Genomic DNA, 24,945 nt, shown 5'->3' with positions numbered 1-24,945 from the left:
AATACTTAATCGTTTCTATTATTAATTTACAAAAATCACTAACGCACCAGTATCTGATTTTTCAGGCCAATTGACGCACCTGCAGATACTGTTATCTATCGGTGGATGATGCACGAAAATCGATAACAAACACCTGGTTGAGGAACACCGAAGTACGTATCTACCGACGAACAAGCTCGTAAATAATCCTTCTAATTAAGATATCCATCGAATCGAAGGATTGGCTTCTGCTTCGCGTAAATGAATATTTATCGTGCATAATCAATAAAGCAAATGTAAACGATTCGCGATCGGTTTCCACGTTGAGATTTGGCTCGTTCTTGCACGTACTTACCACACCTGTCTGTCTACCTGTAACAATCACCTTAATAACATCGCCATGGCCGGATCGTCGTGCGTAAAGTCGGGGATTCATCGGAAAGCTAAACTAAGCTATGCTATGCTAAGCTTAAAAGTGTTCGCTTCAATGCACACAATATGAAACTGTTTCCGTAGGAAACGGCGCTGAGCGTGGCTAATATCGTGCGTATCCATCCTCATCATCGTCTAAACCGTGCAAAACGTGCGGCATTGTACGTGACAAAAGGCCTCATAGGACCTTCGGCCTATACAAACGAGCAGATGTCCTCCGACAACGCAAATTATCTTCGTCCTAGTTCACCGTGCGACACGCTGAGAACTTAGCTAACTCGTTCATTAGACCGCGTCAATTCCAATTCGAATTGTCGAGATAGATTTAATTGCGGTAGCGATAGGTCAGGAAATTTGCTAGGGATTTTATGAGATTTTCGCAAGACAGAGTGGACCAATTTGTTTCAAATATTTCGACAACTTTTTCGCAACTTTAAATTGCCAAAAGATTGTCATCGACGAAAGACGACGACGATGTACCTATTCCACCACAAGATAATATAACAGGTCTATTATTTCTATGGGATAAAACAACGTCAGAAACGTTGGAAATACTAAAACAGTGAAATTGTCAGACAGTGAAAGTTTCCTGGAGTCTGATGTTCTGCGAACAACCATCATTTACCGGGCGGTACAGCCCCAGAGAGTACGCCATGGAGGAACGATGACGTGTGGTCACTCGACCCTGACTTTATTTATGTTTCCCCATAGCATTAAAGGCAGTTACACACGTGCTACGAAGGCCTCGCTCGCGACTCCTTTGTCTACGCATTTCGTTCAACGGCTCGAGTCGTAGCCTTGTCGCCATTATACATACATCCGTATAGCATTGCTACTCTGTTTCGTTCCAATATGAGATGCGAATGTGCTTTGTTCCTTCAGCTCGACTACTCAAACGCTGCTTCTCCTCATGAATGTTTTCTTTCTCGATTAAATATGTACTTGGATAAATACAACGAAACATTTACCGATCTAATCCTCTTGTGTTCGAAATTGCACTTTATCTTTCCATGTACATTGTACTTCAATAAATTATTGATTCAATAAACGATGAACGTATTTGTTCTCGATAAAATTGCTCTGAAATTTGTGTTATATTTTCTTTGGAATATCATCTCACAAAATGTGTTTCTGCTATCAGTAATTAATAAAAAAAAAAAAAAGAAAATTTTTCTCGCACACTAAAAGACAGTATATGATATTTTGAAACGTTTGGAGGAAAATTCCTTGAATTAAAGACTTGCTTTGGGGATTTTGTACTTCCTGCTTCGTTTAAAGCAAATTCAACAATTTATGTATGTGACACGAATAACGATCTATAAATCGATCTATAAATATCGGTTACTACCGACATATAGCAACGATCCTATAATTAGTTTGAACAACGTATATATATTTTGGTTTCAACAGAAATAAAACGACATACAAAGAAGGATACGATATAACCAAATGAAAAAATTGTTATATCCAGACGATTGGCGATCCGAGTGACAAAGTTAGCTCGTCTGGCTTGCTTAACAGGTTAAAGAGTGGTTTGCGAACCGCGATATGCCAAGTACATGGATCTGTCCTCATTGACGAGCGAATTGAAGCGCATGAGGACAGCCAGCTATCGGTTGACATCCAGTCGAACGCACATGCATAATGTGTTCCATTGAACGTAATCAACTAGGAAACGCTTCGGTAAGCCTTGAAAACCGACCTTGACTCGCGTAGGAAAGACGTTTAATGTATGGATGATCTCACGCGTACACGCCTCGTGCAAACGTACCATGAGCGTTTCCAGAAGCTCGTGTCACTGTGGGAACCGTATGAATATGGATAGTCTCGAGTCACCGAAAGTGCATTCGTCACATAAGAAGTGTTCATTGGTTTGCTTCTTACATAGAGAATATTCTAATAAGAGTGATACCATCGGGAAGGGGATGATTTCTTATGCAATCGTAGGTTAAAATTGCAGAATAAAGCTTTTGCGTTTCAAGACTTCGTTCTTGAGAAAGAAGGTTCTGGGAATTCATTAAATAGTTACTCGTGTACATACTAATTGTACGTTTCGAGCGAATAAGATAATGTTAATGACAAGAAGCGACTCGAGTCGTTACATTTACCAGTACAAAATTATGCGATCAACAAAGGTATTTGCACAGACATGGTACACGATAACATTTCTTCTAGCATTTTGTGCAAATTTATCATTTTTTAAACACGGGTTTTTACTTAATTTTTGTTTGCGCGATATTATTCCTTCGATAGGAAGATTTTATAAGAAAATCTGATTCCTATCGACATCATACGGATGGATCCGTTAAATTGAAACTTATTAATAAACGCGTGCTTATAGATTTTCAATGTTCCCTGTGTACAAAGTAAAGTTGATAAATTCTTTATTTATTTCTTCATAAAGAATCATCTTGTTGTGGATTGTACCACCGTCCTGGCACATCCTGCATATTTCAGTCACGATAACCGATGGATATTAAAGCGGCGTTCAATTATAGCTATGACTCGATGTATTGGATACGCATTGTTTAAACGAGTTCCCTAATAAACTACTTCCTCTATGACTTTCGTGCTTTCCTCTTACGACACGAACGAACCACGGTCGACCTCCGCGACAATGGAATGTCGCTTGTGATCCCTGACGTCACGGTATCTTTGCGTTTGTCATCCCGCTGAAAATACCAGCTTACGCGACACACTCTTATTCTCCGATGGGATCGGTATGTGTATTTCTGCTGTGTCCGTGCTTCGAATTCGAATCTCCTTTAAATACATCTCCTCGTTAATTGTGAACACCAGTAGGATACCTGGAAAAATAAATCGCTACTTCGACATGTTTTTTTTTTTTTACACAAAGAAATTACGCATAATCGAGGAATGCATGGGAAAAGCGTGGTAAATCTATCTTTGTCGACTCTTCGATCTTTATATTATTCGGTAATTAAAGCCTACTGCTCTCGATACGTTGATTATGAAGTAATCCTATTCTTCTGTATCTTTCTCTGTTGTTTGAACGTTTCGACACTTCTTTACGACAATCGTTATTTCTGGGAAATTCAGCCAACGTAAGATTCAATCAGGAAAAAATGTAATCGACGTGTTCGATTTAGTGCTCGATTAAGGGAAAATTAACATTTTATGAAGTATCGCGAAAAATGTATTTTTAACTGCTGTTCCGCGTTCACAATAGTAAACTCTTTAGCGATTGATTGTAAATCTACAAAGTTTCGTGAAAAATCAAGACTATATTCGATTTGATAAAAATATTTATATATACAAATAGAAAGATAGTTTCGATAATGAAAAATTATAAAGTTGACGACGTATCGAGTTTTAAAAAACGGGAAACGTGACCTGTTATGCTGTTCAGCTGTGATCTACAATTACGAAATTATTAACTGAAATAGTTTCCTCAATTTGATCAAACTAATTTCATCATTAACGATAACTCTTTTGATCTGCGCTAAAAACAAAACTGCATCTTCTTATCAAACGCGAAATAATATGCAAACGGTCTATCAAAACAGAAAGCGGCGCGACAGAAGCTGATTTCGAATAACGAGGACAAAGCTTTCTCTGTTCTCTATCGTTCTACTAGGAAGTCGTTGGGACAGATTTATCTCCGTCGTTTCTCGAAAGTAATAATAAGTCGCTGGGACACCGATTACCGCGTTACAGCGACTCGACAAAAGCTTTCTTCCCGCCTCGCCTACGCACGGGGGATTTCACCGGTTAAAAGAAGAGAAGGTGAGGAGGAAAGATGATGAGGCGAAGAAGAGGGAAGAGAGCAGGTCTACGCGTTCACTTTCTCGTTTGATGGGGCGAACTGTGTCGCCTGAAAACCGGGTCGTCGGAAATATCGCAGAGAAAGTGAGAGTACGATCGACGAACCTCCCGTGATCGTGATGCAGCTGTTACTTAAACGATCCTGCGGATCGCGATCTACCGCGACTTTTCACTCGGGCAATATCGGCCAGAGGGCAGCACCTGTTGAACCAATTTTATCGGAACAAGAATCCAACTGCGATCCTCTCTTTTCTCAATGAACAATTTAAATCCTCACGAAGAGATTATCGAACGTTGTACATAAGAAAGATGGATTATTTTCTTAATCGTTGGATTAGAATTTTTTTACAAATTAACAATATAGGTTTGGTAAATAAAATAGCAAATGATAATGGAAGATAGAGATTCAAATTCAGTAATTTAGTTGAACAGGGTATCGTCTGATCAATAAAATATATAAATAATAATATAAATCCTGTAAAATGACACAACTGCAGTAACTGCTGTCTGGTTTCGCGCATACCAAATTTACTTGAACAAACGAATACGTAGACTAAAGTGTAAGATCAGAGTGGCTGCTTAGCATGTTTGAATTGTCGCTATAATTGTCGTCCGCTACAAATCTCGTTTCCCGATTGTAGAAACGTTTGAAACAGTCAACGTGAATCTGGTTAAGCTTTCTTTCTCTCTGTTATTAATAGTAATACTCATCTGTAAAGAGAAATATTAGTTAATATCATACCTTGAGACATTTATTACTTAATAGTAGTAATAATACTTGGCAATAACGGTAGTTTCGGGAATTGGAAAAAATGTAAGCAAAGAACTGGGAGGAAAGTGTGAAGAAGTAAATGCTGCGCAACGCTACGTAAATTGCAGTTACGGAACCTAGTTTCAAAGTTTAAACTGCTTAGAATGAATTTATAGGAAGTAGTTAAGGATAATGGGTCGACCAGTACGTTCGAAAGAGAAATAATCAAATAAAATTAGAGTAGCAACTTCTAAACGAAATCTACTGACTCGAAGCAACAGCAACGAAATCTTACAACAGGAAACTTTCCCATATGATTATCCAACTCTGTCCAAACACTGATATCAACAATTTCCAATCTCCACGCACATCATTTTTTGACAATTATCTAATCATTACTACGCGCGTCTATACATTTATGAGATATTTAAATGTACAAAAATGTAAAGAATCTTTGCCATAAACGTAGGATAAACAATACATAGATTTCACGTCGAACTTAAAAAAATATTCCCATCATCGCGTTTACTCTATTTTCCAATTTACAAACTTGATCGATACTACTCTTCTCAGTGATTCATATATTAATCCGAAATCTAGTTCACAGGAGCATAATTTCAAAAACAAACACAGTCCGCTGTTTCGAAACATCGACGAATCAGAAAGTTCCACATTCGCCAGAGTGCACATACACGCGTATGTATATCATCGGCGAAAGCGAACAACCGAGCAATCAGCGAGGAATTTCAATAACGTATCATTCCATGAGCTTTCACACGGACGAATACGAAGCTGTACATGTCGCCTTCGACTTTCGATTTAACCGGTCGCGTCCCCGCGTGGTCCATTTTGCCCGTAGAAAGACGACCAACTGCCTGCGCTTGTACCGCGTAACTCATGACCTATTCACCCACTTTGAGCTTCGCTTATTCCCCATTGTCCACGGGCAGACAATGAATCCGTAGGAATTCTTCTCGTACGTCTCCCTCGACATTCTACTTTCGTCGAATAGAAACAAGGTCGGCTGTTTTCCCGCCTTTGGCGAGCATCAAATCCCATTCGCGTGCAACGAACGCTCGCGTGTTCAACTAGCTGCGATGCTGCTCCACATTAGAAAGTGAATTGAACTTGCTCTGGCAGAATGACAAATGTGCTCATCCACATTTTACCGCGGCTTCTGTTTGAGGATTTATAAATATTTAACAGTTAACAAGTAATGTTAATGTTAACAGTAGTACTTGTACGGAGCAAAAAGGTCGAAGAATGAATATTAATCTCTTTATTTACGAATTCCCAATCTTTTAGCGTTACGTTTCATTTCCATTATAAATAGATGGTATTTGCGTTTACAATGATTAGAATTGACCTGAATGAAATTGATTTATCTTTGTTGACTATTAATTCGGTGATTGTAGGAGTTGGTGATTAAGAGATCTCCTTTTCGCTTCTATCAAATAAATATTTTTTTCTATTTATAAAACATACTGATAGAATTTATCTAGGGCGCCTCGTTATCTATTTCGACGCAAAGATAAAGAAACATTGATTTTCAAATCTTAACAGATTATTAGCTCTATTCATAGGAACTGTATATGTATGTAATTCTGTTCTGTATAAGTAAACCTTGAAAATGAAGATATCGGAGAGAGGCAATAATCTCGATACAAGATTTTGATTAAAAGACGTTAATCGAAAAGGCGAAAGTTTGTTCGATAAACGGTAGATAGAATCGCATAAGACGAGTAACAAGTCTCCTGCTATAAATACGTTTCGTGTGAGACGTAGAAGCCGGTTGACCTTTAACCTCGAAAGGCAGACGGCCTGAAAGTTGAGTTCTATAGAACCCGTACGAGCAGACAGTTCGGTAGCATATATTTTGGAGTCATGACCCACTTAATCGTCCAAAGTGTGTTGCCACGTCCCTATTCGATCCCTTTTCGAAGGCCATGAACCGCCAGAATAATGCAAACATACGATACCGATCCGAATATCACATGATACGCGTGCCACATTCGTCGCTTCCTGACGCCATCGGCTTAGCATAATGTCGCTCTGCCTTTGTGTTTCCATTTGGAATCTAATCGCACAACACGATAGCGATTCGGCGAATAACAGACAAAGCTGAGTGAACCTACTTTGAGAGGATTTGGATATTAGAAAGTTAAGAAGGAAGTAGTTGCTGGATGAAAGAAATTCGAATTCGAAGAGAAATTTTGAAACTTCTCTTTAATTGTGATGTGAAATTTGTTGAAATTAATTTGAATTTTCAAATATCTATTTGATCTTTTCGTATATAAATTATTACAAACTTCGTATTCGTATTTCATTAAAAAAATAGTTTTTATATAATTTCTCACTGTGCTAAGATCTTTTGCTTTCTTTCTTGCTCAACGATATTCATCGATAATCTCTCGCGTACATTATATTAAGATCCCTTACGTTATTTTCTACACTATCATTTATTTACGAACCTAGTAATATTTAGTATTCAATTTAGTTAATTTTTTCCAGTCCTTTAACAAATAAAATTCGTAAAAATAAAAGAAAGTAAAAGGAGAAATACGTAGGTTCTTCCCACGGATGATCGCTTCCTTCTTCATACGCTGAATTCTAGGGCCACGCGCAACAATTTCTCGGTCTGTGACTGTAACGATGGTAGAGAACGTTAAAACTATATCTAAAAGCGGGAACATCTGTCGCAACCAGGTCGCCAGAACAGAATTTTACGATCGAGCCTTCGCCATCGGTAAAACTGTCATTTTTGAGAAAGAAAAGAAGTAAGATAGTGTCGATACACGACAGAGAGGTACGCAGAGGCGTCTTCCGGTTTTACGAGGTCGTCTTCGAACGTGGCCCTCGCGTGCCTCCTCGAGCTCGTCGTTTACAGGTTTATGTATTTACAAGTATCGACGCAAACCTGTATTGCCTGCCATAATTGCGACTGTCTGTTAAGTATATTTGACTTTGTGATTGTTCCTAGAGTTAACAGGCTCGAACGGTCCGAAAAATATGTCAACAGACGTTCAGACGATTCTACCATTTTATTCCTAGCGTCATTGAGAATCTTTATGGCTAGTTAAGTAAGTTACTCGAAGGCAGATGTTCAATAATAGGGCCAGGATTATTTTAATCTCCGAATGCCAATGTTAGTTACTTGACGAACGATCGTAGTTTGCATTAAAATTCTTAATGTGAAGTTGCGTAACGAACGAAATTTCGCTCCGTTCGCTTAAAGCCTTATTTTTGTTGAGGAATATTACAAAAATGTTACTTGATGAAATGTTAAGTATTTGTTAAGAAATATTTCAAAATTTATTCACACCTTTTTAACATTAACTTTATCTTCGATGTTATAACTTCTTCTCTCCAAAATTGCTCAAACAAAGAACAGCAAGTACATCCTATACGTACATTACAAACTCTTTGTCTCAGCGATACAATAAGATTACCCTTTGGTCAGAGGCTGCTAACAAACCGCTATATCCATTAAAAAGAAATCACAAGAGAATAGGTTAAACTGTGACATGAAAGAAACTTGTAGAATCCAATAACATAAATCACAAGCACCGTTAATATTCGTCCGATAAAATACGTTTGAAAAAACTCGTAAAGGCAACTTAAAAGCGTCCTTGAATGGAAGATGACGATGTCAAAGCTCAAACAACGAGAGGACAAAGGAAATTTCTTCATCGTGGCTCTTCGTGTCCCTTACTATTTAGCAGTTCACGCAACCTGTTCAAACATCCCGTATACATACAAAACGAACATTCTTCACGACATCGTACACTAATCGTTTTCAATGTCATCCATCGGAGTGGAAGGGAAATTTCGATCGTCGAAAGGCTGGCATCCTTCCGTCCAACGAATTCACGAGGTCGTCGAGCGAGGACGAAGGGACAACGGGGCTTCGCTTTGTTTCCTGACCGACCCAGAAACCCGATTCTTCCTTCCTCTCAGTTCCCTTTTTTTCTCTTTCTCTCTCTCTCTCCTCTCTACCGATCTACTATCGTAGGTGCGCGCACGAGTCGTTTCGCGGAGGCCTCGTTAGTGAAAGTTACCCGCGTTAGTGGGGGAGAAAGTGAAAGCCGTTTCCGGGATAAGTAGTCGCGGTCGCCGTTGAAATTATATCAACGAGGCGGACTGATATTAATGGCTACCCGATTACACGCGATTCGCCGTCATCTGTATCGCGTATTTACGACGAACTGATAATAACGCGGCCATTAATGTACCATACCATCGCATCGTATCGCTATTTAACGATGTTGTTACGACCTAATAAAGTAAAATGATATTACATAGCGCGGTGTATATTTACATGGAGTAATTGACGGAAGTGCTGGAATATTTATAGAAACCTTTTACGAATATGTTATGGGTGTTGCACGAAACATTTTAAGCACGAGGGGAATTTTCTTTTTTCTTTTTTCTATTGGTTAAAAGAAAGATCAACCTGCAGGAAATGTACGTAGAAATTAGAAGACATTTATTGCAGACATATATTTAATAAAAGAATAGAATATGTATAGAACGAATAAATGTTAAATATGGCCCCGCCGAATACTGTGATTTATTATGTATTTAAGTAATCCGATTATCGAAATACTTTCGTCATCTATGCGAAATATATACCTGCGCTGAATAGATCGGAATTCCTATATGTATATTTTCAGACCCGTTTGAAACTTTTCTGACATAGTCATAACAGTCGAGTATCATTATAATGCTAATGAAACTTCAAGATGTTTTATATAACACATAGAACATATGCATCATACATATATAGAAGTTTTTTATCGTACGTGTTTAAATCTTTCATGAGCCAGAATAGTGATATTTAGAACTATGTTTTGAAGTGCTGACTATTGCTATAATATCTCTCTGAATATGGATAGAAATATTACTATTAATGTTGCCATTTATATGATCGACACGTGGAATCGCAATTGCTGATTATCAATTTAATGAACGACATACCTAATTAACAGAAGATAAATTATCGCCTAAAGTGATTCGTCCGCGCGAAAATTACGGTTACAATCATTAATACCTGTCTGCCCTTTCGATGTCTAATGCCTTTTTCACTCGTGTGATTACGTAAATTCATTTCAACGATGCAACAGTCATTAAACAAGTTTACAGCCACCACTGTCACACTTTCTATCGTAATTGCTTCATCGAGTACCAGAAAGATTTATTGTCCCGCGATGCGGATATATTGTTTCCGAAATAGAACAAATCACGATAATCGAGAATCCCCTTACAATGCTAATAAAATCTCAAAATGTTTCGTATAACATTGATAATATATTTATAAAAGATATTTAAAAGTAAACGAATACTTGCGTGAGCCTGTGTATGTATTATATTATCATTATGTTAATATTATATTAATCAATTAAGGTCGTAGTGGCATTAAACGCGTTAATCAAAATTTTACAAATGTCAGAACCGTTGAACTTCATCGTAACTCTTTCATGGTGCGTTATATCTTTTAAATTACTTCGGATAGTACAGAGAAACACGCAGAGGAAACACGGGCTGACATTAATCAACATTTTTTAAATATCAACGCCACCGGATGTTTTCACAAACATCCCACGATAAATTTTCGAGATTACCTCGACCCGTACATGGAAAAAAAGAGCACGACGAAAGTAGGAAGAAGCATTAACTTTATCCTGTTAATAACGTTCAAATTATGTAATTAATAGATAAATAAGTTATAGAGTTAGAATGTTTTCTTTGATAATCAATTCATACTCACTAAATTTCCTAAATAATTTGGGAAAATAAAATAATCAAATAATCTAGATGATTGAAAGAAGTCTCAATGTTTTTAATAAATCATTTCATGGCCGAATGTCATTAGATTACAACGCACGAAATGAAATTACGGGATTCTCTTATCTACTTGATATCTAGCGAAACATTAAGATATAATTCTATTAAATGTAACACACCAAAAAGAAAGAATAAAAAAAAACTCAAATAGTAGCAACTGTATAAATCGGGGCCGTGAAAGCTTAAAATCGTCGAATGCAAACAGGCCAAAAAGGGAAGTAACGCGATGGAAGAGTGGCCGGTTGCGAAATCTGGCAAACGAAACACGGCGTGTAAAAGTAAGAAGGAAAAAGGCGTTCCGTTTTTTCCTTTCTGTATCGATTCCCCCCTTTCACGAAACGCAAACACACGAAGAGAGCACGGCGTGGTCCTCGATCTCGAAAAGGGAAAAGGAACTCGGAAAGTGGAACACGGCCAATAGCCCGATGACCTCCTGACACACATTTCATCGTTCAACGAAAGTGAAAAGAATCGACCGTTTTACGATCCGTTGGTCGGATTTATGGCTGCGGATACCTGACGAACTGTATTTCTTTCAATTACGTCGATGCCTTCCTCCGGCCATCATAAAACGGCCAATTTTTCTGCCCGCAGCAAACACACCTTCCAAATACGACTATTGCATGAGCAAATCATAGACCCTTCGAATTTCGTTTCACTTCTTCGCTGGTGATGATCAATATATTTTCACGTTGGCGTTTATGACCCCCTCGTGGGTGATATACGTTATTGGATATGTATAGTGATTCATAAATCTGTTTAAACGAGGCTAATGTGTTCATTCAGACAGACACGGTACAGCTGTCGCGAAAATTTGTATATATGGTAATTATATGACTGGAGTAAGTGACATGTGTGTTACATTATGTGTACGAATATGTTTGGGTAGATGAAAATGAATTATATTTATATTCATAGATGTTTAAATTGTATTTAAGCTGTGCTGCAGGTTGTTCACTCCTCGATACCGTTGAGTTATAAACGATTTCCGACGATGAATTTTTGGACATTTAATTGTATTCTTCATCGATGCTTGATAAAGTTCGTGTCTTCCTAAGTAACTCTTATAATCGTGGTAAATTACATATTGAGACTTTTGATCATTTAGAGATATTTTGATCCCATCGTAGAAAGTTGATAATGATAAAACTAAATGTAAAGACAATTATGTTAAAAAGGTATATAGATCCTATATAGATCCTATGTTACGCTCTATACGCTCTATAAATGTAATAAGATGCTTGTGGTAGTATAAAAATATCACAGAATCCCTCTTCGAATTTACACGCAATGACTTCCAAGAATGATTCGAGTTACATAATCTAAAGAATTCAGTGATAAGTGTTTATACAATAGATCTTATAAGAATACTTCTTTTTTATTTGGAAGAATTTTACAATCAATTCTCATTGAGAATTATAAGTAAATTATTCTGGCGTGGTATTATAACGTGAATGATAAGGATTTATCGTATGTTTGATTCTAGCTGAATCTAATGTATCTTATAAGAATACGAACGAACTTTGACTTGTACAATACTTTAAATTGCCGTAGTACCAAGGTAGGAACATCCTTAGGGGCTAACAATGTAGGAAAGAGTTGTGGCATTCGTAAATACATGCCGATACAGTTATGTGGATAGAACAAAATAAATGATAGAACAAAAGCAAGAGAACGGTTCTGAAGATTTTGGATCGTTTGTACCGAAAAAAGTTCCCTAAGAACATGAGCCGTAAATCGTTCACAGCATGCATCGATCCGAGATTTAGGCATGAAACCGTAAAGGTTCATCGAGCGTTCCATGCCTACCTTATAACCAAGTACCTTATAACTTTCGTAAACATCTGTAGAAAGTCTCGCTTTCTCTGAGATAAAGATGATCCTTGACGAATCAAGAAGATTGCCTTGGTTAACCTTCGCCTCGACCAAGGATGCACAAATAGTAAAGCAGTCGTTATAAAGCTGGTTGAAGGTAAACGAAGAGAACGAAATAAGAAAATCTCCTTATGCCGACCTTTAGAGGCAATTACTTGGTTTTTCGGAGTTTCTTGCAAAAACGAAGAAGCAATTCGTGCTTCTAATTGACCTCTTTTCTAAATGGCACATTTTATCTTAGCTAAATTACAATTTAATCCTGATACAGACAATTGGATATCTGGATACTCATTTCTACATTTCTTTTACCCATTTCTACATTTGTTTTCTATTTCCTATTGAAAATATCATGAAACTGCTTTACATTCTTACCGTTTGAGTATTTCAAAATTTATGTAAAATATTTACACACTAGTACTGTGACCACGTGTATGTATATCTATTACTCCTATACTTTTAGTTATCAAAAATCAAAGTTACTGAATTTTCCTCTAAACGTACCCCAAACCATCATATTATAACTTCAAACTGACTTATGTACTTGTTGAATAAGGGTTGAATGCTTTATATGGCGATCGAGCGGAATCGTAGAACAAACTGGAAGAACAATTTTAGAATTGATGACAGTCCTTGGTCAACAAAGAACAGCCACGGTATTGGGCTTGGATTACCCTAGCCCTGCTTATCGTCCCGATATCCTTGGCTCCGTTTTTAGCCTGAAATCGCGGGCATAGGTGCACTTTGGCCTCTGTTTTACACACACGTGCTCACATGTTAAAGCCAGTATATCAACCACTTGAGTAAACGAGCACGTAACTTCGTTGCTCTAACAATAACCGCAGTGGCGCGCACACGGAAATCGAACCTGCTTTGGTAACTGGAATGGCACAACACGCTTCTTCGCCCACTCTACGCATCACGATCCTATTTTAAACAGCGCGAGAATGATAAATTTGCCATAAGCAAAATTATACCAACAACAAGTCGCATTATTTTTACTATACTTTTAATAGATATTCTTTGTAAATGATATTCCTTTAATTTTGATACTTTGACGAATTCCCTGTTTTCCTTTCCATAAAATCTACGAGTATACCGAATGGTACAAGAAGTGGTCAGATTTCAAAGCAACGATCGAATTTCTTGGAATCATTCTTAATAATAGACATCTTGAATAGCCTTATATACTTTTGATGTATTTAGACCGAATGGCGACTGTTCATTCAGAATGCCGACTATTTCCGAGGCAGAAGCTTGTATATGTCCTGACACAACACGGACACGAAATTTGCTCGTGACGTGGTGGTAGTCACGGTTATTAATAACAACTAAATAACAGGTTGACCTTCGTCGATACGTCTCGATGTATTTTAACATCAGAACGGGAAACGCGTTCGTGAAACAAGCGCCATCGTGAACTCCAGGATTCGCGTACCATTGAACGTGGTCCAAAATCCTTCGTTACCAGCGAACGATCGCGTGTGTCTCATCAGTCACTTTGTCATTGTCAACGTTGCGAAGTGACGGCAGTAAAGCGATCATGCGACACGAGCCTGAGGCCATCGAGTATTTTACGAGGCATTGTTCGACAGAAAAATCGCGCCATACGTATAGCAGTGCACATTAGAACTCCCAGACGGTTTAAGAGCACTTTAGGGCCATGGTTTTTATTCACAGGTAAATTCGAAGGCCTCCAATGCTTTTTACGACGATCCTGTCTCCGTAAATCTCGTATACGATTTCAAAGGGCAGAATAAAAGAATCGCCGTTCTGAAGGATGTTGGAGAATATATCTGAAATGATATTAGACGGTAGAAATGACGACGATATGATTTCAAAGAGATGTAGAGCTATTTTTGTATTTGCTTGTATATTATAAGCTTGTGTAAGTTATATATAGGATACACCAAATAATTATACAAGTCACAGATTGTAATTTGTCTCTTGTCAATCAGTAATAAAATTGATGATTTTATTAACATCAGTTCTAGTAATACAACTAATATTACGTGCTGAGTGGTATCTCTGGTATCTGTTACGAGTGATATCATTGATCACTAATGTCGAAATTAGTAACTAGTTAGAAGTTTATAATTACAGTTACGTGTACGAGTGGCTTGAAATCTGTAAAATTCACTTGTGCAATTTTATTATGTTGATCCTATCTTGTCAACAAAATGTATTAGTATTTATAACTTGTAATACTTTACTAAATACTAATTCGATTGTGTGCAAGAGTACCTGATCATCTTTTTTTCAAATGATTTAAAGAGTCTAAAGAAAGAATCGAACAATCCCGAAACTTTGTAATACATTCGATGTAACAAAGAGACGGTTCAAGGTTTCCCTTTGGCGTGTCTAAAGAAAAAACGTATATTTTTGCGACGATGTGTTTCTTTGCGAAAACAGATGAAAAGAATACGGAGTAACAAAGGTCGCAAATCATACCAACTTACTCTTCGACTCTTGAAAATCCATTACGATATTTCAGGGCCGAATACTTAAGAGTATTCAAAGCGTAAGGCGTAACGGTCCACAAGGAGCCGTAAATTTCGAACAGTCAAAAGGACAGAATGCGATGCTTCCTCAATTTCAGGTGTAGTCGATTATGAGAGAACAGTTGAGGTTGTAAATATTTGACAGAAGACTCCCCGTTGCTTTACGATGCTTTGAAAAGCTGTATACTTCAACAAGGCGTTAATAACCAAACGAAATTACAAATTATTTTCTAATAATAGCCTGTTTAACCATCCTAACTAAATCGTAGTAGATTTTACAAACGTATCATGTTACTTAAATCTCAACGAAGTCACGTTTATTAAAGAGACGTAAGTACATACGTTCAACGAAGACGCGGTTGCCATATTATAATTACAAATGAAGAAACGAATTCTATTTTTATAAGACTTCAACTACCAATGTACTCCTCGACGATCTATTTTTTGTATTCTGTTTCGCAATTTGCCTCTTTATAGGCATCATGCGATGTATAAAGTGACAAAATTTTATAAACGCCGATTCTGTCGCGTGCTTCTCAATTTAAACAATCCTGAAAATCGATCGACAAGTAGTATCTTCGAAATTCAAGTGATTGACAAATGATTTCCTTGCCATCACGAGCTAATACAAATGAACGATATACAATGGTTGATGATCGTTTTTTAGATACTTATCATAGAAAATTTTAATGAACGTGTTATATACATTGCATGTAACTTTCTCATATTCAAACTACCTGATATATTCAGAAAACTGAATTCTATAGGTGTTCAAATACTTTTACGACGCACTGTATAGTTTCTCTATACGTGTTGCCCGGTTGTCTGCTTTATCTTTTACCATGTAGGTAGTTCCCAACGAAGGTCGAGTGCCGTCCACCATTCAACAACCGATCTTTCCGTCTTCTTCTACTTTCCGGATTCCGTTTCTCTATCCTGTTTCTCCCTCCTCTCCATTTGCAGTTCGCGGAGCATGCTTGGAACAACAATCGAATGCGGAAAAATTCTTGACAAGGACGCGGATGTCAAGGACACTGAACACACACATCGCTATATCACCTGACTTACACTTTACAATGGGCCATTACCGCAGGCTGATCATTAAAGATAGGCTTTTCAGTTGACGCCAGTCTACCTCTTACCAACGAGATCATTCTTAGTGTACGATTAAACTTTCCACATTCTTACGATCGTCGTCTAAAACGGGTGACCGCTATTATTCGTTATCTTTCCTTTGTTATCCGACCACACAAGCTAAGCTTGCACGCTCAAAGTACATCTTATGTTAATGTCGAAAACGGAATTTCCAGCGGTGGAAAAGAGGAAAAACCAATGGGTTTAATGCGATTGCTGCATTACTAGAATTATCCTCCATTATCCTCGATACCCTGATTCTTTCTAATCACGCTGTTATTTAATGTTGAGATTCGTCAGATTCGTAATCGATACATTTGTAATTGGTAATAATCATAAGCATAAAATCTCCAGTTGCGCTGTCCGTTTAAGATACAGAATTTAGTTTCTAAATGAGCCCAACGATTTATAAAATTAATTGTACATATGATCTTTTGATTAATTCATACATCGTAAAATACAATACATGATAAATATACACGCATACTACTACATAGGACGTATATTAATGAAACGTTAGGTCAAACACGAATGTTAATGATGATCGCGAAGAGCAATTATTATACTTACCTGAATTTTGCAAGAAGCTCCATTTTTTCCGTCGTCGTGATCGTGATTTTCCATCGTGAATCCTCGCTTCTACAGTCCTGGCCTTGACGTGTCTCGATACGACGTGCATGAGCTTACACTGACGTACACTATGGGCACACAGCTGCATACAGGTCACGAGGACGTGACGTCTAGTTGGAGCACGTACGCGCGTCGACAAAAATTAATCATAACGCAATGTAGAAACTGCTCCAAATTTCGGCTACCTCGATGAATCACCTGTAATTAAACATAGTTAAGTATATGAGAGAAAATCATACACTTTAAACATTTTACATCGAGAACACATAAATATTGATAAAATATATAAATAAACGAGAACCTGACGGCTAGAAGAAATATTTATCGTGATCTCATATTATCGTACATTAATAAATTTTAATTATTTGTTTACGAACGATATATTAAAATCGAGTACGTGATTCATATTCATAGATATCGTTGTTTGAATTAATAATGATGGTCTTGTTACCAGATTAGAAAAATCTTTATTATCTCGTATGTATCTTAGAAACAAAATAGTCCAGAGATAAAGAACTTTTCCAGAAGATTTTGCTGTAAATTTTGTTGAAAGATTGTACCATAATATGAATAAGTACATGTATACAAGAAGAAGGTAATAAAGAGTTAAACTATAGCCGATGTAATTTGAGAGATTGTATCGCGGCGTTCAATCGTTCAGATTGCTCGAGAATTTTGTAGGCAAAGAAAGAAGTTCTAGCTTGCAATCTCAGAAATTACTTCGACTTTTGAAACATCGTTTTACCACTCTCCATTGATGCATATTCTCGAGGTCATCACGATCTATTAATTTTTATTAGTATATTAGTATTACATCATATGTATTAATTGATATTATATCATTCTAATTGATGTATGTAATTGATAGCGTAATAGGATGTAATCTCCTCTTTCTTGCAAAACAAAAGTGGACAAACTTTTATTACAGAATTTAACTTCTTTGGATTTCTGAAATTTCTATTGATAGAAGTTACATTTTGTAACACAGAGAACCAAATTTTCTTGTAGTATCTAATTTCATAAGACTTTTGAAACAATGTCAAAGCGTAATTCTTCAGTATCATGACAATTACAATCAACGACATAGTCGTAAACAGCTATCATCCATCGTTCTATGTATTCCAATTGAGCGACAGAATAATTAATTCTTACGAAATGAAATTGTAAATTCCATGTAAACCCTGTTAATGACAAACCGGTTTGATATCGTCCTATGGCATCGAGGATGTACTCCCCAGCAACATAACGAAAATGTGCGTGTGATTCACGCGAATCATGAGTTCGTATGCGACGAGATGCATTAAATGGTAGAGCGTATCAGAAGAAACGTACACGTGCGAATACTCCACGTGTATGCAAGTATAAACACACAGACCCAGTCTTGGGATTTCGGGTCGATAGCCGTGACGTCAGTGAATCAAACGAAAGAGAGTAGGAGAGAGGAAAACGGCGCACGTTGATAGAGAGATAAGAGAGTGGAGAAAAATAGAAAAGTTGTTTATAGAAAACCAGAGAGAAGGAGAAAGAGAGAAAGAGAGATATAGCGAAAAAGAACAGGACAGGGTAGTTAAAGAGGAGAGAGAGAGAGAGAGAGAGAGAGAGAGAGAGAGAGAGAGAGAGAAACGAAGAGACGAATGAAGTTCAAGGTTGACGCGCTTGAATGCACGTCCCACGCGGAAAATAGGAAAAGAGAGCGAATGTATTTCCCAACTCTGAGGAAAAACGTGAATCGGATGGTAGACAAGCGGTACGATTGTCGGTAGGGAAATCTGCGAACAAACTTTGCCTCCTGTGAAGCCAACCATGATTGATCAACCACTGTGGCTATTTTAATGGAAAGCCACTCGCGGAGCTTCCATTCACTTGTGGAATCGTAATCTGTTGAAAATGAAACGTGTCGGTTTTGTTAGATAGAAAACTGCTTGAAATCACTTTGATAAAAATCAAGAAAAAACGAATCGATAGGCAAATTAAGAAATGAAATTTCATTGACTCCTATTAGCAATAAGAGAGCCATTATCAATGACCTAAGATTGTATTATCATAATAGTATTATGAAGTTATGAATGTTACAACATTTCCTATGTAGCTACGGGAAATAACGAAAATTTTGCAATTTTAATTCAACGTTCAGATGATTCCATAGAATCGTTAATTGTTATTACGTGTCGATGGTGACATCAGCAACAATGTCGCACTATATGAACATCTATAACGAAGCACGTGTTAGATGATAAAATTCGAGGAAGTTATAAACAAGAATATTTTCTCATTTGGTTCGCTTCTTTCCAGAAAATCGCGTGTTTGGTGGGTGTTTCATAATGAGACGTCCTAGTGACATTATTACGAGGCGATAATCCTCGTGACTAAACGCAATAACAACGTGGATAACTTGCGGCGCATTGCATCCTTTTGTATACATCACAGATGGATAGGTGCAAAATATACAAATTTTATATTATGGCATATAGTCATGAAAAAAAAAATAGAAATTGATAAAACGGTCCAAACTACAAAAATCAGAAGATCGAATGTCACAAGAAATTGGATTTACACAATAAAAGATTCTATTTGTTTATAAGTAAAATTTAACTCGAATCTAAACAGTTAATGAATATACATTCAGTGCTTCTCATCGATCGCGATGATTAATAATAACAACGTATCACAATAGATGATTTTATTAATTTAGCGAGCTAAAAGACTGAAATTATATCCATAATATACAGGGACTCTATTCGTTCAAGGTAATCGACATGAAACAGTCTACAGCTACTACGTATTATTGTTCTTTCACAGGTATGATGCAACTGCATGAATCGCAATCAACCGCGAGAGCGCGTTTAAAAAGCGGTGCCAGAATTTTAATCGGCTAGTAATTTCGCTGTTAATTTCGTAATCGGGAAGATATCTGAAATGCACGCGATAAATTGACACAGGCGCTCAAGAACATCGGATTACATGCAAAAAACAACGCGAGCGAAAAACAAACAGGCCTTTAAAAAAAATGGATAAAATGAAGAAAAAAGAAGAGAGGAGCTATCTTTTAATAAAATATCTGAAAATAAGAAGAAGCAACGTCGAAGTTAAGAAGGTCAGGTCACAACGTACGAACGTTTCATCGGATTACGAAAACAGTCCAGTTTTCCCCACGCGATTAAAGGTTTTCGCAAAACTAATAGCATCGACGGCGACACGATACGCGATATCTTTCAAACATTCCGGAAGAACGAGGAAACCGCAGGCCCGCTGAGGAGTGTAATCCTGAAAGGGGAATTGGACTAGATCCTTGTTCCATTGGCCTAGCAAACTCCAACTGGATCTCAAGTTTGTTGTCTCGACTCTCCACTGTACTCAGACCGTAATCGTATTTGGGTTAGCATGCCCGGACGTGACCTGGACGTGGTAGCCTTGAACTTGCCGCCCCCGGACGAGCCAACATCAACTCCCAAACCCTGTTCCATCACAAGAAAAGGATGGGTACCGGTAATACATTCCAAGAAGAGAAGAAAATAACCAGAAATCTAAGGACATGAAAGAGAATTTACTTTTAGTTCGCTCCACTAGGCCTTCTCTCGTCTTGCTTCTTATAGCTCGTAAAACTGAATCTTCAAAAGAGAACTTCCTGATACGACTAAATATTTATTTGCTTTAATATTTTGTATCCTGCAATATATATATATGAATTTCATCTTTAACTCTAAACATAGAGAAAATATTGATAGATTTCTGATTTTACTAACATATGTGGAAGAATATTTATCATTTAATAAGAACACGTTTGAAGTTACTCAAAGTTAAATTAAAAATTGATCATGCTCTAATTAGCTGGTAATAGAGTAGAAATATCACCTATTGAAATTGTGTCAAGAATGTAAACTTCTTTTAGTACTGAAAAAGTTTATGTAGCATTTCTTGTTCTGAAGTTAGATGCAGAATTTATTTCACTAATTAGAGTTGTTCATACGCAACTTGTACTCTTGAACATAGAAGTTCGCTTATTCTTGTTAATGTATAAGACAAATTAATTATCTATTGAGGATAATGGGTCAAATAAAGCCACCTTTTATTAGGGAATCTTTCATCCTTAAACAGTAATCCGTCCTCGACTCAACTTTCAACGAGCACAACGTGTAAGATCCCATTAATAATGCTAATCAACACTAATCGAGTTGGAACCTAATGATTTGGTACAAAGAACTATTTAAGCGGCTAAAATGATTCAATATAAGAGCGCTACATTCTAAATTATTCGTTCTGGCTAAACATTTACAAAACTATTTTTCATATTCAACCAAATTTAGATGATTTACACAACCTATAAACAAATTAAATATTGTATTCGCTCAATCATAATCGAACTCTTGTTTACCTTTAACGTACAAAGTTCTTCTTTTGAATGTTTTAATTCAAGGTAAAATCATTTGTATGCATGAAAATAATGTTCATCTCTGCGTTGTATATTTTCATAGCGTATTAGGTGGATCTTCCTGAAATCAACTTTTTCCAAGCCTTGGGGCGAATAAGATAGTCATGGACGACCTCGGGCAAGTGTTGGCTCCCAGCTACGTATAACGGGTTGCCCGTGACCGGGGAGAACCTTGGCCATGGATGTACGCCGGGTGTAGTGACGCAGGCGTCGCGACGCGCGCGTTTATTTCTTTCGTGATTGCTTTTCCCTACAATTTAAAAAAAAAAGAAAAACATAGACAATTCAAACTACTAAATTTTGCAAAGCAACGCATTTCCTTATAAATTTTTTGATCTTCTGATTTTTATAATTTCAATTTGGGAATTTTATTCTATTAAAATATCCTGCAAATAATGCATTTAGAAAAATATATATTAAATATGCTTCTTTCAAAAAATATATATTCCAATATATATTCCAATATATTTTCTATAAGATAAAAGAACTAAAGCAATACTCCGTTTCTTATCGATAAGAGATTTACGCAAATTCACATTCGAGCACCATATACACTGCAGAATGTATTCTATAACGTAGATATAAGTAGGTTACATCAGAAAACAGATGGTAGCATGCTCAAGACTAATATTACCCAGAGGTGGAAGTAGTTCCCACTTCACGAGAAAACTCGTAAAAGCTTGATATGTACTTTGTCACCCTACATTATAGGTAGAAACCTACCACAAACATTTAGATCCCTTTCCTTATGTTCTTTTCTGTGACAAAAAGTTGATACAATATTTAGCTTCTCATATTCTGGGATCACCACAAGGAGTACTATTTAATTAAATACAAAAAAAGGTGAATAGAATAAAACATTAGTTTATTCATTATTCATTTATTTCCGTGTCCTAATGAATTGCGACATTTTTTGCGTTAATCAGTAATCAATAATTCTTAGCGATTCTAATTAGAACTTTAATCTCATGTCACAATGTAAAAAATGTTCTAAGCGTAATAGGCGTTAATAATACAGCTTACCCTGGAAAAATCATCGGCGGCTTTGCATCAGTCTCAACTGGCTACATACGACTAGCGATGGGATCGAAATCCTCGTGATCTTGTACCAAATTCAAATTCTGTAAAGTTAATTAGTGCAAATACAATACAAATTTCAAAATAACTTTACTCAGCGTGCGCAAACTTAATATTAACTTTTTATATATTTGTTTTATTATGAATTCGATTTATCGTTAGAAATATATACATTTTATTACGCTATCATACTATACATAGATGCATTAGTGATAATCAATCGATATCTGAATATTTTAATTAACAAATTCATTCATAACCTATATAACAACTCAATAGCGTCATTCGTAAAAAATCCCAAAATCATGAAATATACATACATGTACAATACAGATTCATAATTTGTCCAATCATTGAATTCAAACCAATATTCTAAAAGTATTTAATAATATATATATTAATTATATAGTCTAAGAATTGCATTTCGGTTCGTGTCCATCGCTACTTATAACGGTTTGCCCGTGACCAGCAAAGACCTTGGCAATGACTTGCGCGACACGCTGCGACGCACGACAAGCCGGCTGACGGCGCGCATGCGCTAATTGCGCGCGCATCTCGCTCGATGCATATCCCGGAGGTCGCATATCCCGTGCACACCGACGACAGCAACCTTGACCTTATACCTCGGCCCGCTGGCCAACGAGGTCCATCCACTCTTGATCGGTTGAAGGTCACCAACACCGTGGCTAGGAAGCCGGGACGAGAAGAGGCAGGCAAGCTGATGGTAACGGCGGCGGAGAGTAAGAGAGGACCTAGCAAAATCCAGCCGCTCGATCTCCCTCGAGGACGCGTTAACGATTCTCAATTATGTACCGCGCGTCAGCTCTTGTCTCATTGCATCTACCCTTACCATCGTAACTTTTCTCTTTTTTCCCCTATATCTCGGTCTCACTATGCGCGTCTGTCCAATTCATTCCGATTCATATACATATGCTCGTAATTTTTACTTTTACTATCAATCACCCCATTTCCATTTTCAGCATTTTACTCATTCGAGTTTTGGTTTTGTGATCCAGGATTACATGTGGAAATAACAAGAAAAATTGAAACAGGAATTCCAATATATCATTTATCTTTTTAAAAGGACGAATATGTGGACGATATTACTGCAATATGGGAAGTTTTAGATTCCTGACACTTGAAACCACAATCAAGCCATCTGATTGTATTTTATTGTAACAGATTTATACTATAAATAGCTAAAGCATCTGTAGTTTGATTTTTAATATTTCTTTATACTTAGCTAGATAATCTTTGCATTAAAATATTAGGCAATTTTAGGTTTTAAAGATCGAGACGATGTATATGGTAGTAAAAAGTAAAAACTTTTATATTAACAAAAATAATCATAACGATCTATCAACTTTAATGTAAGCATAATCTGCAGAATATTTACTTTATTTTCAAAATTAGAACAGGTAAACAAATAAAACTTAATCATTAATCAAGCTTATCCCATTAAGTGCCAAAATAAATAAGAATAGAGCAATAAACTGAATGAGATTCCTATCTGATACATTTAGTGAATTCACTTCTTGTGTGAATTGACAATATAGTCGATGAGAGAGAAAATGAAGTGTTCGATGTGTTCATAAAGAGATTACAAAGTCTTAAGGCTTATATTTAGTGTTACACAGTGAAAATGAAATGCTTGTCTCGCAAACGATCCTCATACAGATTAGAGACGGTGGAAAGTCGAGGTCGCCCTTGACGTAAGCGCCAACCGCGTAAAGATACACAGACACACCGACAATCTTTCATAAAAGAGCCTAAGCCAGGAAACTTGACCTGACCGAGTAACATACGTCAATTGGTTATTGTTTATACTACTGAAAAAAAAGTAAATACCAATACCAAAAACAATATTTTATCAACACTTGATATTTCTAAAAATCGAACACGTTCCTTGTCATAATTATCATGATAAGCGATGAAACATTATTCGCCGATAGTGTTGTTGAAAAATACGTTTCAGCAAATATGTTTCTCATTCGTTACGCTATAGCCTATTTTTTAATTATAGATATTTCTGGTACAATTTCTAGTCATAATTTTAACTCGAATTAAAAGCCATAGGTTTAGTTCAAGATTTCGAAATTTACTAAGTTCAACTAATACATTCAATGTTATTAGATGATTCAATTAAAAAAGTCGATAACCTAACCGTAATTGGAATATTGTTTTATAATATATGTACGTGAACAATTCTTCTTATACATAAATGAATTTTTACTTAACCTCTATTAACATGAAGATGCAACGAAGAGTTACAACAATTTAGCAATTGAAATAAGACTTTTGATAATATACATTTGATAATATACGAAATGAAACATATACATATATTCCATGATAAAGACATACTTACTGATGACTTAAAAATCGAAAGTTAGAAACAGCTCTTCTAAAAGTCATCAACGTTGGCGCCAGTACATCTTTAAGATTACGAGCATCGTTACAATGCCTACAAGTGTTTGGCGCCGAATACAAACTTGGCTCGCGCTAGGCAA

The 24,945-nt window shown here is 36.7% G+C and overlaps 1 long non-coding RNA gene across 5 annotated transcripts in view; it reads right to left on the bottom strand.

The window, feature by feature from the left end:
* The window catches only part of LOC126917905 (uncharacterized), a 124,968-nt gene extending 100,171 nt beyond the window's left edge, over positions 1 to 24,797 (bottom strand). For all 5 annotated transcript variants that reach the window (XR_007711120.1, XR_007711119.1, XR_007711121.1 and 2 more), the window contains exons 1-4: positions 22,756 to 24,797; positions 22,382 to 22,479; positions 21,302 to 21,608; positions 16,870 to 17,127 (exon numbers count right to left, since the gene is read on the bottom strand). This is a non-coding gene — a long non-coding RNA (uncharacterized LOC126917905). The remainder of the gene's footprint in view (positions 1 to 16,869; positions 17,128 to 21,301; positions 21,609 to 22,381; positions 22,480 to 22,755) is intronic.
* Positions 24,798 to 24,945: the final 148 nt, after the last annotated feature.

This window comes from Bombus affinis, chromosome 6 (genome assembly GCF_024516045.1).
Source record: "Bombus affinis isolate iyBomAffi1 chromosome 6, iyBomAffi1.2, whole genome shotgun sequence".
Lineage (NCBI taxonomy): Eukaryota > Metazoa > Arthropoda > Insecta > Hymenoptera > Apidae > Bombus > Bombus affinis.
The sequence above is the reverse complement of the archived record's forward strand: the minus strand, read 5'-3'. Positions and strand labels throughout refer to the sequence as shown.